This window comes from Otolemur garnettii, unplaced genomic scaffold (genome assembly GCF_000181295.1).
Source record: "Otolemur garnettii isolate 467f Iridium unplaced genomic scaffold, OtoGar3 scaffold00122, whole genome shotgun sequence".
Classification (NCBI taxonomy): Eukaryota; Metazoa; Chordata; class Mammalia; order Primates; family Galagidae; genus Otolemur; species Otolemur garnettii.
In genome coordinates this window covers 4,414,183-4,430,615 of record NW_003852517.1, presented here as the reverse complement: position 1 = coordinate 4,430,615, position 16,433 = coordinate 4,414,183, and the positions used below count along the sequence as shown (strand labels likewise).

Here is a 16,433-nt window from a genome sequence, read left to right as displayed (position 1 = left end):
GTCAGGGCCCAAATTTATTCATTTCTTATTGATGGACTTTTAAAGGTTTCTTTTCTACTCTCCTTCTTTCCTTTTGTTCTTCTTTATTATCTTTCTTTCTCTATCTTTCCTCCTTTCTTCTCTTTTTCTTTCCTTTTTTTCTTTGTTTTTATTTTTTTCTATGATAGTATTATAGTAAATATCTTTGTAAATATTCCTTTGTATACATCTGAGAGAGCTTCTGTATTTGAAGCTTAGAAAATACACATTTTGGGGCTTAGAAAATATACATTTTTAACTAAAAATAGTGGAGAATCGCTCTTCCAATCTGAGTTCTCTTTTTTCCATGCCCTCTCCATATCTAGATATTGACAGAATTTTAATTTTTTGATGAAAATATTAGAATAAAAATGTATCTATTTGCTAGTTTATTTCTTTGTTTTAAGTAATGGTGAACAACTCCTATAGGCCAACAAAGTTTTATTTTCTCTAATATTTTGTTGATGTTCCAGTAGCAGTTTTAAAATTATAGTGGCTATCTTTTTTTAACATTATATATTATAACTTGTTATGCATTCTGAATATAAGGGCTTCCTTGGTTATATATGTTACAGAAACTGTCTCTCAGTCTACTGAATGTCTTCTATTTTGGTAGTGTTTTTTTGTTTGTTTGTTTGTTTGATTATTTTTTTGCTTATATAAAGAGATTGATGGTTTTCTCATTTAATGTCTGAGTATAGCATATCACCTAACATACTTACGGATGTGGTATAATTCTTGCATTTCTGGGATAAGTTCTCTATTGTTATGTATTTATATATATGTGTGTACAAAGGCATTTCTCTATTTTGTTTAATTTTATTTAGAATTTTTCACCTATGTTTTTAAGTGAGATTGACATTTGTTTTTTTCTTTTTCATGCTCTTTAGTTTTAGTATCGGGATTTTGTCAGCCTTGAAAACTTAGTTCAGGATACTTGTTTTCCTTTGGTAATAGCTTGAACAAGGCCAAGATTATCCATTCCTTAAAGGCTTGGGAGCATTTACCTGTTAAACTATGTGAAATATAATTTTTGTAGGGAAACTATTTTTACTATCAATTATGAATTATAAAACTATGCAGGTGTTTCTGTTTCTTATTATATCAATTTTTCAATGTTATACTTCTCTAGGAAATTGCCCATTTCATTTATGTTATTAAATTTATTGACATTTGGTTGTTTATATATTCTTTTATGATGTTTTAAACCTTTCTTATATTTTTAGAGATGCATTCTCTTAATTTCAAAGTATTTAATTATTGCCTCTTTTTTTTCTTTAAATTTAATGGTTAATAATTTTACGATCAGCATAAGTTTTAAAATAGGCTGAATACTGGCAATTTCATACTGTTTAATATATTATTCATCTTCTTGAAGAACAAATTTTGGTTTTGTTCTGTTCTCTCTATTGTATATTTGTTTTATGTCATTGATTTTTGTTCTAATCCTTATTTTTTCCTTATTCTTTATTTAGTTTCATTCTGCTATTATTTTTTACCTTTCTAAGTTAGACGTTTAACTAATTATTTTACATATTTTCAAATCTAACATATGAATTCAAAAGCCATAAATTTTCTACTAAGTACCACTTTAGCTGCATCCCACAGGTTTTAATATGCAGTGCCTTTATTATTGTTCACTTTAAATATTTAATATATCCATTATGATTTCTTCTTACACTCATGGATTATTTATGAATGTGTGTTTTTTTTTTAGTTTCCAAACATATAGAGATCTTTAATCTATCTTTTTGTCTTAATTTCTGATTTTATTGCATTGTAGTCAGATATCCTATTTGTAGTACCAATTCTTTGGTATTTGTTGAGACTTCTTTTTTAGATCAATAGTTGTTGAATCTCACAAAATATTACACATTAGTTGAATAGAATATATGATATTTTAGGGGACGTGGTTCTATATATCAATTAGCTCAAAAATATTAAATACTTTGACTTACTTAATATAAACTTGCTGAGGACAAGAACCATATTTTATTCAGTACTGTGTCTTCCAGGTCTCAAATAATGTGCCTCAAATAAGCATTTAATAGATAGTTGTTGAACTAATGAACAAAAGAATATCAGTTTTTGGTACTGTGGTGAGCTGATTTTCACTTGAGGGAGGTTATTTTCTGTGTGAGTTCTGTGGGTTCTACCAAAGTGATTTTGCATTTTCTTGTAGCCTGTGACCCACAATCTGTGCCCATCCTGGTTCTAGGAAAACCTGATTATTTTTGTGTTAATTTTTAGCTTTGGGTTTTCTGTCTCAAATAAGATAGTGTGAATGCAAAGGCCAATCATTAAGATGCCCATGACACATAAATATCCCATACAACTGCTTTACCACCTAAAGCCTTAAGATGAATCCTACCTTTCTTATTATGTCTCCAGAGTAGTCTATAGAATTTTCTAGTTTAAATATTATGGATTGGGCATCCACTAATAGGCTTAAGTTTCCATTGTTGAATTTTTCAGGTTTTGTCTGTTGTCCCCACATTGGCAACAGATATGTGGGTATATATGTGAGGACACAGGGCTTCCGCTCCACCCTCAGTTCTCTCTTCTGACACTGACACTCAGAGATTTCTCTTTTTGATCTTTCATTCTAATTTTGTTCACTTTTTAATTAGCAAAGTTATCATGAATATCTGTGTATTTGAAAAGAGAGATATAACTACACCAGCTGAATCAGCCTGTCATCAGGTTTAGTGGGTTCATTAGGATATTTATACTATTCCTTAAGATTGTTTATAGGCTCATAATTCCCTCATAGAAGGTATACACTGTATATATGATTAATGTATTGAGCAATTGATTTGGATCATGTTGCCCTAATTCTTCAGTAGTTGACATACTTACTTCTGTCCTGTCACATCAATAATGATATGTGATTTTAAAAGGAAAGCATTCTTCAAGGTAGCAGTTAACATAATGTAGTGTGTATTTGTGTGTGTTTATGTGTTTAGGGGGAGGGAGAAAAACAGAAGCTGATAAGTTTATGTGAAGAGAGAGACCATTACAAAGAAAAAGATAGTTGAGAAGAGAAAGAAAGATAGGAAGAAAAAGGGGAGTGGTGAAATTGCATTGATAAAACAGCTTATCCCTAGACAAGAAAAATCTTTTCAGCCAGGAAAATGAACTATAGCAGCGGCAGATAAGTTATTCCGAATCCAGTCTGCCCTCCTGTTCAGCTTGTTGTACCTGACTTCCTTTTACATATAGCTCAACTGGTGCTTTTTGCTAATACCTGTGTGAAGTTGAGAGGTTTGCACTTACTCAAATTTTGGCACTTTATGATTTGTGCTATACTCATGTCAGCAGGGAAAATTGGTCCCTCTGAGCACAGAGTAAGTGACTGTCATCTTGATTGTGTATGAAAGCTCCTATTTTATCATATGATATTATCGGGAACTCAAGATTAGCAAACCTATGTTTTTTTGGAAATGCGTTTCTTCAACACGCTGTATTGATAGCAAGAGCATAAGTAATAAAGCTATTCAAGTCTCATAAGTGAGACATGAATACTTCATCCTCTTTTGCAAATAATGCAATGTTTTGTGATTCTCCTTCCTATCAGGAAAGAGACTCTTTCCAATTATGTCTTTAATGAATCAGTTACTTTGTGGAGCTTTTGAAAATGTTATTTTTCAGATATATTCAACAATCTTACCTCTATTGTGTAACTTAGTAGTAAGCTTTCTACATTCATCATACCTGGGAAGGTCAAGCATTTCATGACCTCAAAAAGCCTGATCCTTGTTTTGTACAGACAATTACCTAAATGTTCCCATTATTTAGAATGGATATTTCAACCATTTCAAGGTTTACTTTTACTAGGATTCTCAAGTTGCTTTATTCATTGAATACTGAATCCAACTGAAGAGGACTTTATAATATTATCTAAAATCTTACTACATATATCTTCTCATTTTATTTTAAAAATCATGGTTGTATGACATGCTGATATAACTCACTGGGAAACTTTGCATTTAGATATTATAGTTTTAGCATCTTTGCAAAACACGAGTTGAAGCTAAGAAAATATTTTGACACTATAGACTCTAGAGATTTATGTAGCCAGAGAAGATAAAGCAGAATTGGATGTCAGAAATGTAGAGTACAATTTATTGGTTATCACGAATAGAAAGGCTGATGTCTTAATGAAAGCTGATTGGCAGTGAAATTTATTATAGGACCTGGGAAGGTGGAGAATGGAAAATGATAGTGTTACTAATTAATAAATAATATATCTCATGGCAATGTGAATTAATGTACTATTATTTAAAATCTTTACCAAGTTTTAGTTTAATTGTGTAGCTGTTTTAGTGTTGGAATACAATTTTGGGAAACATATAATGAATTTACAAATACCTTTTGAAAATAGCTACTGGCCATAAACAGGTTAAAGGGTATTTAGTACACTTAGCATATATAAATGTATGTTCCAGTCGAGAAAGTTAGAGGACCTAAAAGATTTTGAGGGAGAAACAGTTCTCATTATAGATGTAAATGGCCTTACAGAGAATCTGACAACATTCTCAATAAAATACTGTAAGAGAAATCAGTAAACATCTTGAAGACAAAGGAATCATGAGCAATGAACAAGATGAGTTTATTACAAACAAATCATGTCTGACAAAATTAATAGTTGTTTAAAATAGAATTGCAGAATTAGAATGGGAAAAGGGAATGTGTTTTGAACTTCAACCAAGTGTTTGTTGTAGTTTTTCAAAAGTAATTTAAAAATTATGACACAAATAATCTGAGGGATGGAAAGATGATGAACCTACATAAAGCCAAAATGTAATGTCAAGAACACCCATAAATTGATTATGTGATTAGGTGGAAGTGATAAGGATGACCTGAGGAATTCAGGTTCCCATAATCTTCTCCAACCCCTGAATACTCTCCTAAGTAGCATGTATATCACAAAGAAAGGCTCTAATACAAGTCCTAGTGCTGCTTCTAATCAATTGTTTAAAATTTCATCTTAACTTAAGGGTACATATGATCAGGTTATAGTGTTTGTGTTTATTAGGTAATGTCCAACTTATAGTTGATGCTTCACCCAGGAGATGATACTTCCACATTGTACCCACTAGGTGGGAGCTTATCGAGCCTGCTCCCTCTTTTTCCCCCTCCCCTCTACTTGAATCTGATTGTGTTTTTCTCTCATGTGGGCCTGTAGTTGTTCATCTACTAGTTTCTAATTAGTTTTGACTAAATAGGGTGCTTGCTTTTCCATTCTTAAGATACTTTGCTAAGGAGAACATTCTAATCAAATCTTATTACTCAGTTCCCCGTATAGAAAACTACTGGAAGCATCTCTGATGGTTTTAGATCAGGGGTCAACAAATTGGTCTCACCCATTTTTGTAAGCAAAGTTTTATTGAAATACAGCATGCTTGTTTGTTTATGTATTTATTGCCTATAACTGCTTTCAGACTAGTGACAGAGTTGAGTAGTTATGACAGGAACTATATGACCTATAAAGCCTAAAATATTTATTATTTTGCCTTTTATAGAAAAAGGCCTTAGCTTAAATGAGTAAAGTTTCACCTGTGGAAGCATTAGAATTGTTGTCAAGTCTAGGCATAGGCACAATATTTGTACATTGCGTGAAGGAGGGAGTGAATTTGTACAAGTTATTCAACAGGGTTTAGTTTCCACCCTGAATCTTTCGTATTTCATCAGGACCGACCATCTATTTTGGCAGAAATAGTCCAAAATGAGATAATATGTCATTGTCATTACTTTCATTCTGTTCCATTAAACTGATCTTGACATCGTTAATGGAAAGGAAGACGGATCAAAGGTTTAATGGGGGAAATGGGACGGGAACAATGGCTGAGACAAACAATATTGTTATTCTTATGTATTTAGAAATTTTAGGTCTAATTCTGTACCGATATATTTTGTTTCAAATTATTTCAAAATAAGTGCCATCAAATTTAATATTAGATTTTTCTCTTGCATAAACTTACGTTAGTAGCAATGCATTTCTTAGCTTAAGATTCAACTGGAAAAAAAACCCTACCATATACATTGTAGTTGCTTAAAAATGTTAAAGGCTTTAATATTAAGTTCCTAATGATTTTTGTCTATTTTAAACTTATTCATTATTAAGATATTTGAGTGCTTCCTATGCACCAGGCATGATGGCTAAGGGCAAGTGGTTTGGCAGTGAGCAAAACAGATACTGTCCCTAATGTAGGGAGACAGATAGTGAATGAGTTAATAAATAAAATGATGCAGATAGTGATAACCGGTGAGGGAAAGAAAACTGGACAGTGGAATAAAGAGTTATTCAAGTCAGAGAGGTTGAAAGGGTAAATATTGGAATAAAGAGCAAACAGGTACCAATCACACTGAGAACCGAGTGATGAGAAGGGGAAGCCATCATGAAATGATCTGAGAGAAGAGCAAGCATGAAAGCACCAATCAAGCATAGCCTGATAAAGGAAGAAAAAGAAAGTCAGTGGTCAGTGTAGCTGGATTTTAGTAAAACAGTTCCCGTGTGTGTGTGTGTGTGGTGGGGGTGGGGGGTGGATGTGCATGTTCATGTTGACTTAGGCTCTATGTTTTGTGTCTGTGTGGCAGTGCTGGACGGGGCAGGGGACAAGGTAAGCCCCTTGCATATTTTCTAAGGTATTCAATTGATCAGTATTTTCTAAACAGAAATTTAGGTATCTGAGCTAAAATGAAAGTGATCAAATTGATTGTAACTGAATCAGTCGTTGCTCAATGAAAGAGAAGGCTACACATAGTTGTCTAAAAAAGTGAAGAGTGAGAAGGGAGGAAAGCATTGAGAAAGTGAGAGTTCTGAATAAACTGGGGGGTAGTACTGGATTCTTCTAAGACCAAGGAGAATTTTACTTGGAAAGTCATTACCGGAAAAAGTATCCAATGTACACACCCCTATTATGAAACTAATTTATACTGTTTATATGAAAGCTATAACCAAATAGCCTAAGAATATGGGGGGGGGAGGGAGAAGGGAGGCGGAATGGGTGGAGGGAGGAGGATTGGAGGGATCACTTCTGAGGTTTATCTTACAGGGGTACAAGTGAATCTTTCTAGGAGTAGAATGTGAACGTTTTAAAACAATAACTGAGAAAATGACATGAAGGCTGTGTTGACCAGTTTGATGGAAGTATTTCAGATTGCATGTGAAAACCCCACACTGTACCCCAGAAGTGCATTAATGTACATAAAAAAAATGTACAATAAAAAAAAGAAAGAAAGAAAGAAAGTCATTACCTGGATCTGGGCAGCTGTTTTGCACCTTGACGGAAGAAGGATGTCTACATGGAAAACAGTGAGCGAGCTGTATCCTGTGTAAAGATCTGGGGAAGGATTTGAGAAAAGAATAAGAGTTTTTTAAAAATCACTGATTTTTAAAAGAAAATGATTAGGACTTGGAATGGGCCAGACGTCAGTGACTGAAAAAAGATTTCCTAAACCCCACCATCTTTGTTAATGCCAGCGTCACAGAAGTGAAACAGGTTGTAGGTAGATGAACTAGATCATGATGTGGGAGGATGGGCTCCTCAAATTAAAATGTCAGGAAGGGGAAAGACAATGTACCACATCAATACACCTTTTGGAATTAGAAAAAGATAAATTCAGAGAGTCAAACTGGCTTTGGCTAAGAGAGTTAGTGGGACAAAAGAAATAGTTACAAAAGCCATTACTAAAATGGTAATTGAAGAAGTTGTGAAAAATCTGGAAACCATGAATTTATAAAAAGAGACATGGATTTTTGAAATTAGAAAATAAGTCTGTAATATGAATAGGGAAAATTATTAAGCCTCAAAAACATATAGCTGAACTTAATTTAATTCAACACCTTACTTAAAATTTCAACTTTCTCGGCCATATTTTTTTTTGAAGTAAAAATTCCTAGTCTATAAGTTAACTGCTACTCTATTTTATGCCCCTGATAGTGTGTCGTAATTGAAAGGATGAAACCTTTCCTATTAGTCTTAAGCCAGAATTTATCCAGACACAAATTTCTTTCCTTTTTCAACTTCCTTGGATCAGGTGCTAATCATGTGTTTTACTCAGGTGCTACAAACTTGAGAGTTTCATTAGTTTCCATCAGCATTTTCAACCTCGGCTATGTCCTAGAAATGTGGTGACCAGAACATCCTTGAGAAGCAATGTTGCCCAATTCCTAATTCTGGTTCTTAAGTGCTATGATATATTATATGCACCTTAATTTCTCTAACTGGCATGTCCCAAGTTAAAATTGGTCCTTCCTTGATCACTTTAAATTTGATAGGAATTGATGGAATAAACAAGAGTACTTCATGCCGGACTGTATAGAAAAGACATCTTGGAGGACATGTTGGAGGCATAGAGGAGGCCTGACATATGTATGAAAATATTTCAGCTACATGAACATTGTATATGACACATTGTAGGCCCAATAATAACTTGCTGACTCAATGTATGTTTGCCTTAAATGTTATGTGATTAGATGGGAGAGTACAATTTCTGTATTACTTAGAAGTGAGGGTATGTAATGGAACTAGATTATGGAGAAAGTTGAAAAGCAAGCACATAGGACTTGATATTGTAAGTGATTAGGAGTTATTATAAAACGATATGGTCATAACTAGATTTCCAAATATTTATTTTATTTTGGTGTATAGGATGATATAGAGATAGAAGCTCAGGAAGATATTGTATTTCAGAAATACCTTCTATTTTAACCAGGTTCTCATTCCCATACTGGCTTGGCTATATTGGAATTAATTTTCCCATAACAGTCCCTGGATGTAATGTAAAAAATATACCAAATTATCAGGGTTTTTCCTTATGTTGTTTTGTATCTATATTCCTATTTGTCTTATGCTATGTCTTTTTTTTCCCCCGTATATCTGATTTTTAACCATATTTCAGGAGTTTGAACATGCTGCTTTATTTTGCCATTTTATATTTGTGTCTCACTGGCACCCATTTGTTTACATTTATGCATAGGGAGTAAGGCAATAAAAATGAAATGAAATGAATTTATACCTCTGTAGCTCAAGTGGCTAGGGCGCCAGCCACACTGGAGTTGGTGGGTTCAAATCCAGCCCCGGCCTGCCAAACAATAATGACAACTACAACCAAAAAATACCCAGATGTTGTGGTGGGCACATATAGTCTTAGCTACTTGGGAGGCTGAGGCATGAGAATCACTTAAGCCCAGGACTTTGAGGTTGCTGTGACACCATAGCACTCTACCCAGGGCGACAGCTTGAGACTCTGTCTCAAAAAAAAAAAAAAATCTTTTCTATGGTATTTATTTATTTTATTTATTATTTTTTGTCAGCCTCTGTTCTTCATGGCACTATAAGTTGGTACACTACAAGCAAATCCTGCACTGTGAATTAGTTGCTGTCTTTGATCATAATCTGTCAAAGGATATTCCAAAAATATGTTCATGTTGCTATAACTTTGGCCACTGAGGCAACTTCTCAGCCTTTCCTAAATATTCATTTTATTTTAATATTTTATTTCAGAGCAACAATTTAAGGCTAGAAAGTAAAAATTATATAGTCTGGTTTGTGTCTCTCAGACAAATTAGGAATAAGAGATAATTATCCTACCTTTGGGAACTGTTATTGGGATAATGTTGCCTGTTTATACTGTTGCCTTTGTTGGCCCTTAGAATATATGATCATTCAATTTTCTATCCCATTAGAACTATTTCAAAAAAAGAAATGAAAGTTCACCTTTTATTGTATAGTTCCACGTTTACTTAGCTGGTGGTGTCTTATTTTTCCATCTGGGGCTTTGACTTTGGGAAATTTACAATGGTATGTAATTGTCAGCTGCACTAAGGTGATGCCACTTGTGTTAGAAACTTATGAAGAGTTTCTCCAGAGGAATCTTTCTGGGCAAAATGATATGAAGTTTCTTGCATGCAAGTGAAGAAATGGACTTACATTAAATGTGAAATCACACAAGAAAACCCCTGGGCCATGAAAGATGGAAGCTGGAAATTCAACAAAGCCTATAGGAGTATGGACTCTACAGCCAGAGTGGTTGGAAATCTGATTCTACCACTCAGTAAATGGGTGTTGTTGGCAAACTAATTTATTTGTGCCTCGATTTATACATCAGTAAAACGGGGATAATGATATTGCCTTCCTCCAAGAGATTTTATGAGGCTTAAGTAAGTAATATACATAAAAATACTTAGGATCTGAATGTGGGGAATGAAATATGTTTGCTATTCTCTTTTAATTTCTACAAGTAAAGGTGAAAATTAAGTCTCCTTTTTCTCTGACCTTGCCTCCTGAGTTATAAAAATATAAGAAGAAAGTTGTTGTTACTTCTAAAATATGGAACTATTTTGTTTCTAAGCACAAAGCACTGATAGTACAATTGTCCTAAAAGGAAACATATTTAACTTTCAACTACAACTGCTTTTACACGCTCATTTTAAAAGAAAGGGGACAAATCATAAGAAAATAGATCATTATTAGGAAAGTCCTTGTAAAGCATCTTCAAAATTGCTGGGATCACTGGGATCCAACTTATGTCCTGGGATCACTGTATACAGGGTACATCTCCTATATCTAAGTATTTAGAATTCTATAAAATTAGAAGATAGTGGTTTTTATAGGAGCCATTGGACCTCTGGCAATTTATTACTAGATTTAGTGAGCATGTACACTTTTCTAGAGAAAAAGATCCTTGGTTTTTATTAACTTCCCTGGTTTACTTGTGTAAAGTAGCTCATCGGGAGGAATGGTGATTTTGTGTTATATTTATTTTGTTTTTCTTTTTTGTTTCTTCCTTAGTTTGAGAATTATTAATATTTTTCATGTTTCATAATTATGTATGTCTTATGTTATGCTTAGGAATAAGAAAAGTCTATGAATCCTTGCTTCAAAACCATTATTATGTCAATCTCTGTAATACAATTTAGCACTGAGTATTTCTACTTACAATGTTCAAATGTATTGTGATATAAGAGTATTTGAAAGAGGACAAGGAAAAGCTCAAAAGAAAAGAATTTTACTGACCTGAAAAATTTTTAAATGAGTTCTATTTTTATGCACTTGTGTAAAAGTTTAAGTTCACATTTACTTTGGTGTTTTTATATTGCTTTATTAAAAATGGTTTAATAGAATATTTAAAAATAATAATTTTATGGATCCTTAGAAAGGGTATACATTCCAAGCTGAAGAACTTGAAAGTTTTTAGTTGAAGACGAGTAAGTAAATAATTCAGAAATGCATTCTGTTTACCTGTTAATAATTAAGTAGGTTAGACTGTGTACTTTTTATAGTCATTGAGTTTTAATTTATTTATTTGTTGGTGTGTTGGTTTTTAAGAATTTATTTAAGGCATTCTGCTTTTGGGAAATAAAAATAAGCAGAGTGAGGCTGCACATAATAAAGAGAAGGGCTTGGATTACTTTTAATAAGATAAGTAAAAAAAAAATGTGATTGAACTTTCGGGTTAAAAGCAGTATTTAGTACATAATCTTTCTGAACTTTCCTTCTCTGTTTGGAAGGGAAACTGAAATACCTAACAGCAAGTAAAAATGAGTCAAGCAAATGATCCTTTATTGTTCTAGAGCTCTGACTCAATGGAATTTGATTTGATTTTAAATGCCTTTACTATGGAGGTTAGCCAGGATACTTTTATGATGGATTCTCACAGAAGTCTACCATAGAACTTATCAGATGTGTCTGGTGTTTTTAAAAAACTATACTAATACCCAAGGCCCAAATGAATACCTGTACCTTAGGAAGCACAATTATGGACAGATTAAAGCTGAATTAGCCTTTTCTAGTTTTAGAGGGAGTATATTTTGTCCTCTTGATCGTATAAATATAGATGTTATTTCTGATGACCTTCAAGGATCATTAATTTGTTTTCATTTGCCATACTTTGATAAGTTACAACTAAACCTTGTATTCAAGTGTTTATATTTAATAAAGAAGACATTTTCTAAAATTATTGATGGAGAATGGCCTTTAGCCTTTTCTGTTCATTTTGTCCTAAATTGGGAAGGCCCCAAATAAAATCATGCCAGTTGAAACAGTCAGAGTTGTGGTTCATATGTTGTAGGTGACTTTTGAATGGAATATTAAGCACTCTGGATTTTTTATGTGTGAATAGACAACATGACTTTTAGCTGATTAAAATTTGCTCCTATTTCCAAAATTGATGTGGAGTATCTTCCGTTGTTTTCAGAACATATTTTGTCTCTCTTGTTATATAGTGGACCAATATTTATATATTAAAATTGGTGCACATTTTATTTCTTTTCTCTTATAATAGTGTGCTTACTACATAAGCTTTAGCTCAAAAATCTTAAGTTTTCTACATTCCAGACTGTGACTTTCTTTGAAAATTTAATTAAAGATGTTATCAGTTAACATTTGGGGGCTGGGATCCTAATAACCATAATAGGTAGTTGCTGCTGTTTTTACAAATTCTTTTTTTTTTTTATTTTTCCTTCTTTTTTGTTTCCTTTTCTTCTCACTCCCTCTATCTTTTCTTCCTCTCTCCCTTCCTTTCTTTCTCCTTCTCTGCCTTCATTCCTTCCACTTTTAAAAAATTCTGTATAATGAATAGAGGAAGTCTTCCTCAAAAATAGGGAGAGACATTTTCAAATGGCTTTCTTAGCACTCAGAAAGTCCAATACTATAATCATTTTTTTTTAAAAAAACATAGATTAGATGACTTGTTTTAGTGCTTTATATGTTAATAAAAAGTAATTTATATTTATTATAGAAAATTTGGAAAGAAATTCTAAGAGGAAAAAGGTCTGCCATAGTCTTAAGATAAATTCAATGAATAATCCAGTGTAGGTCATATTTGCTTTTTCTAATACACATGCCGCAGTTTCTCTCTACCTATATTTGTATATGTAATGACCATGAATTAGGCACTGTCTTTTATTAAAAATGTATTTGTTATTATAACCATTTTACAACTTGCTTTCTAAGCTTGATAAAGTGTTATAATACATTTTCACTTGCCATGTTTAATGAATGCTTAATATTATATCACATATGGTTTGTTTAACCAGTTTACTACTATATAATATTTAGGTTTTTAATTATTTTTATTTCTTTCATTGCTACTGCAAATTAATATTATTTCATATATATTTTAGATTACTATTTGGGGATATTATTTGTAACTATGTTGTTTAGCTTAGTATCCCATATTTTAAAATATATCTTTTTTTATTTTTTTACAAATATATCTTAATGTCTGTTATATTTCAGTCTTTTAGTAAGAACCTACCTTGGTCTTTACTCCTTTGCTACAGTACTGAGACCTAACACTTGATGAAAAGAACTGTATTTCTTAATATTTTTTAAGTTGTTGTTGAGCTAGCTGTAAAGCATCAAAACTATTAAAGATAATTTTAGTTTAATTCAGTTCAATGAAGATCTTCTGAATGTTTGATATACCAAGCCTATGGTTAGATTAAGAATACATAAATGAATCCAATTCCTGTGCAGTAGGCTTTGCACTAGAAAAAATCTGAATCATATGTAGTCACTGTATGTAAATGGTAAAGATAGTGGCCAAATGTTATTAACTTCATTTTTTTCTGATTCTTTCATATTATTTTGTTATCCATGACATAGCCTTGTTTATTTACAAACATATTTTCCCCTTTACTCTTTATTTTTAAATGTGGGAGAGATTAATTATAGTGTGACATTGATGTAACAGAGTTATACTGACTCAGGCACATGAAATATGGTGACTTTTTCATATTTGTGTAGTCTGTTTACTTTTTCTAATCAATGAACTGACAACTGTTTCTTTATATTTTTGTCCTAAAAATGCTTATTGAACTCTCCTTAGACATTATTTAAGGAGGTTTAGGGAAAATGTAAACGAATGCCCTTAACAAAATCTAGTGGGTAGACCTACAATTTATAAAAATCACAGCAGTTATTTTAAGAAATAGTGAAAATAGTACACAGTTTGCTGTATGCTAGCTATTATACTAAGCAGGGTAATGTGTTATCTCCTTTAATCCTACAATAGCTCACATAGTGCCTCGGAAGTTTTTGTGACTCTCTCAATCACTTCATTTAGGTTGCTTCTGCAGAGTGTCCCAAAAGTCATGTCTAACATTGCCATACAAAATTTTACAAGGAAGTGGCCAACATTTAGAGAATATTTTATAATATTTTATAATGACTATTGTGTGAAAAAAAGCACATTTAGCTATAATTTCACATGTCCCCTATGTATGGTGACATTAGGGGTAACTTTTGGGCTACCCTGTAATTGCCACCTCCTTTCAGAAGCTTCCCTAACTAAGCCAATCTAAAATATCAAGATGGGTAGCTCAGCTATTATCTTGTTTTTCTGGCTCCATAGTACTAATCATATGGGCTTATAACTCCAATAATTTAGCTAGTTTTTGTTTTCCCGGCTAGAATGAATATGGAATGGAAGAAGAAACAATGAGTTAGGAGTTGAGAAGGGCAACATTTAATTTAATATATAAGATATAACTTCTTTAACCCTAAATTTCTTTATCTGTGTATACATGTAGGCTTTTGCTGGTGTCGTGGCTCATGCCCATAATACTTGACACTTAGGGAGGTGGAGGCAGGTGGATTGCTTGAGCGCAGAGGTTTGAGACCAGCTGAGCAAGAGCGAAACCCTGTCTCTATGAAAAATAGAAAAAGTAGCCAGGCATTATTGTGAGCACCTGTAGTCCCAACTACCTGGCAATGTTAGCCTGGGCAACAGAGTGAGTCTCTCTCTCTCTCTCTCTATATATATAAAATTGCACTAAGCCTATATATAATATGTTGGCTTAGTGCTTGTTTCATAGTTTGGTCAGGCTACTTATTCTTTCATTCAATAAACGTTAATTAATTTCCCAGTATTTGGCAGTTACTATTGAAAGAAATGGGAATATAGTTAAAAAGACAAAGTTCCTGGCCTTATGGTACTTCTGTTCCAGTGAGAGAGACATATTCCTAATCATCCTTTGTTTCTCCATCATGTATTGTTCTAATCTCACTCCTCCTAAGAGATTCTAATTTTTAGTGCCTCTCCTAAGGTTTATGACTGCAGAATAAATGTGATATTGCTCATGTACCTTGACCATACAAGACTGCTATATTCTGAAACCGATTTGTCTATGAGTACATCCTAAACTCAGGTTTGTTTTGGTTTGCTAGTATAGTTTTTTGTTTGCTTCTTTTGTTTCCTTTTGCAAAACCATTGTGTACGCCTATTGATAATTTAATTAAAATCCTCTGATTTAAAAATTTTAATGAGTCTTTTGCTATAGATTATTAGATTCTGGGATCAGCAGATATTTATGTATTGCATTTTTATTAGTAAAACTGCTGTTGAAACATTGAATTATTGAATCTCTGTGGAGATTGTTAGGAAATTTGACATCAATGTCATCATTGAGATTCCATGGAAAATTTTAGAGACATCACTTTCCAAAGATGTTATAGTAATATGAAAATATGAATAATCAATATTCATACATATATGATATATATCATATACATATATTTAGAGTATATATTTTTAGTACATTTTACTAAGTACTTGTACCACACACGCATCCAAATGTGTTAGCCTTTTTATTTTATTTATATTTATTTTTTTGCAGTCTTTTGTTGTTGTCTTATTTATTATTTATTTGTTTATTTTTTTATTGTTGGGGATTCATTGAGGGTACACAGAACCAGGTTACATCGATTGGCAACAAAGGACTTTGTTACATTGATTGCTTTTGTTGGATAAGGACCCTCTTATATTTGTGTCCTGCCCCCCAAAGTTGTACCGCGTCTCTTGACTGCCCACCTCCTCCCTCGCTTCCCTTTCTCAGCTCTCCCCATCCCACCCTCACTGTGTTTTAGGACCTTAATTGTCCTCATATCAGAATTGAGTGCATAGGATTCTTATTTCTTCATTCTTGTGATCCTTTACCAAGAATAATGTGTTCCACTTCCATCCAGGTTAATACAAAGGATGTAAAGTCTCCATCTTTTTTAGTGGCTGAATAGTAGTATTCCATAGTATACATATACCACAGCTTGTTAATCTATTCCTGGGTGGTGGGCATTCAGGGCTGTTTCCATATTTTTAGTCTTTCTTTTTAAAACCATATATATATTAGTTGGCATACACAAACTCAAATACCTACTTCTCATGACTAGTCATAAAGGTAATATGTACTAATCATAAAGATAATTTGTACTTCTGTAGAAATTGATTTCTTGGCAGATTTTAAATTTGAATTATTGTTTTTCACAGACACATATCGAAAAGTGTGTAAAGAATTGCCCTTTGAGACTCTGAAGACTGAGGTAATGTCCAATGATATTTTCTTAAATGGGTTTTATCTTTTTGATTTGTTTTGTAATATTTAAGGCCTTGGATTTACTATCTCAGGT

At 32.8% G+C, this 16,433-nt stretch overlaps 1 protein-coding gene across 9 annotated transcripts in view; it reads left to right on the top strand.

Annotated features, from left to right (window-relative positions):
- Positions 1-16,433, top strand: part of ZBTB20 (zinc finger and BTB domain containing 20) — a 777,433-nt gene that overhangs the window by 137,605 nt on the left and 623,395 nt on the right. For all 9 annotated transcript variants that reach the window (XM_023517824.1, XM_023517838.1, XM_023517826.1 and 6 more), the window contains exon 2: positions 16,294-16,346. The gene's annotated coding sequence lies outside the window, so the exon portion shown is untranslated. The remainder of the gene's footprint in view (positions 1-16,293; positions 16,347-16,433) is intronic.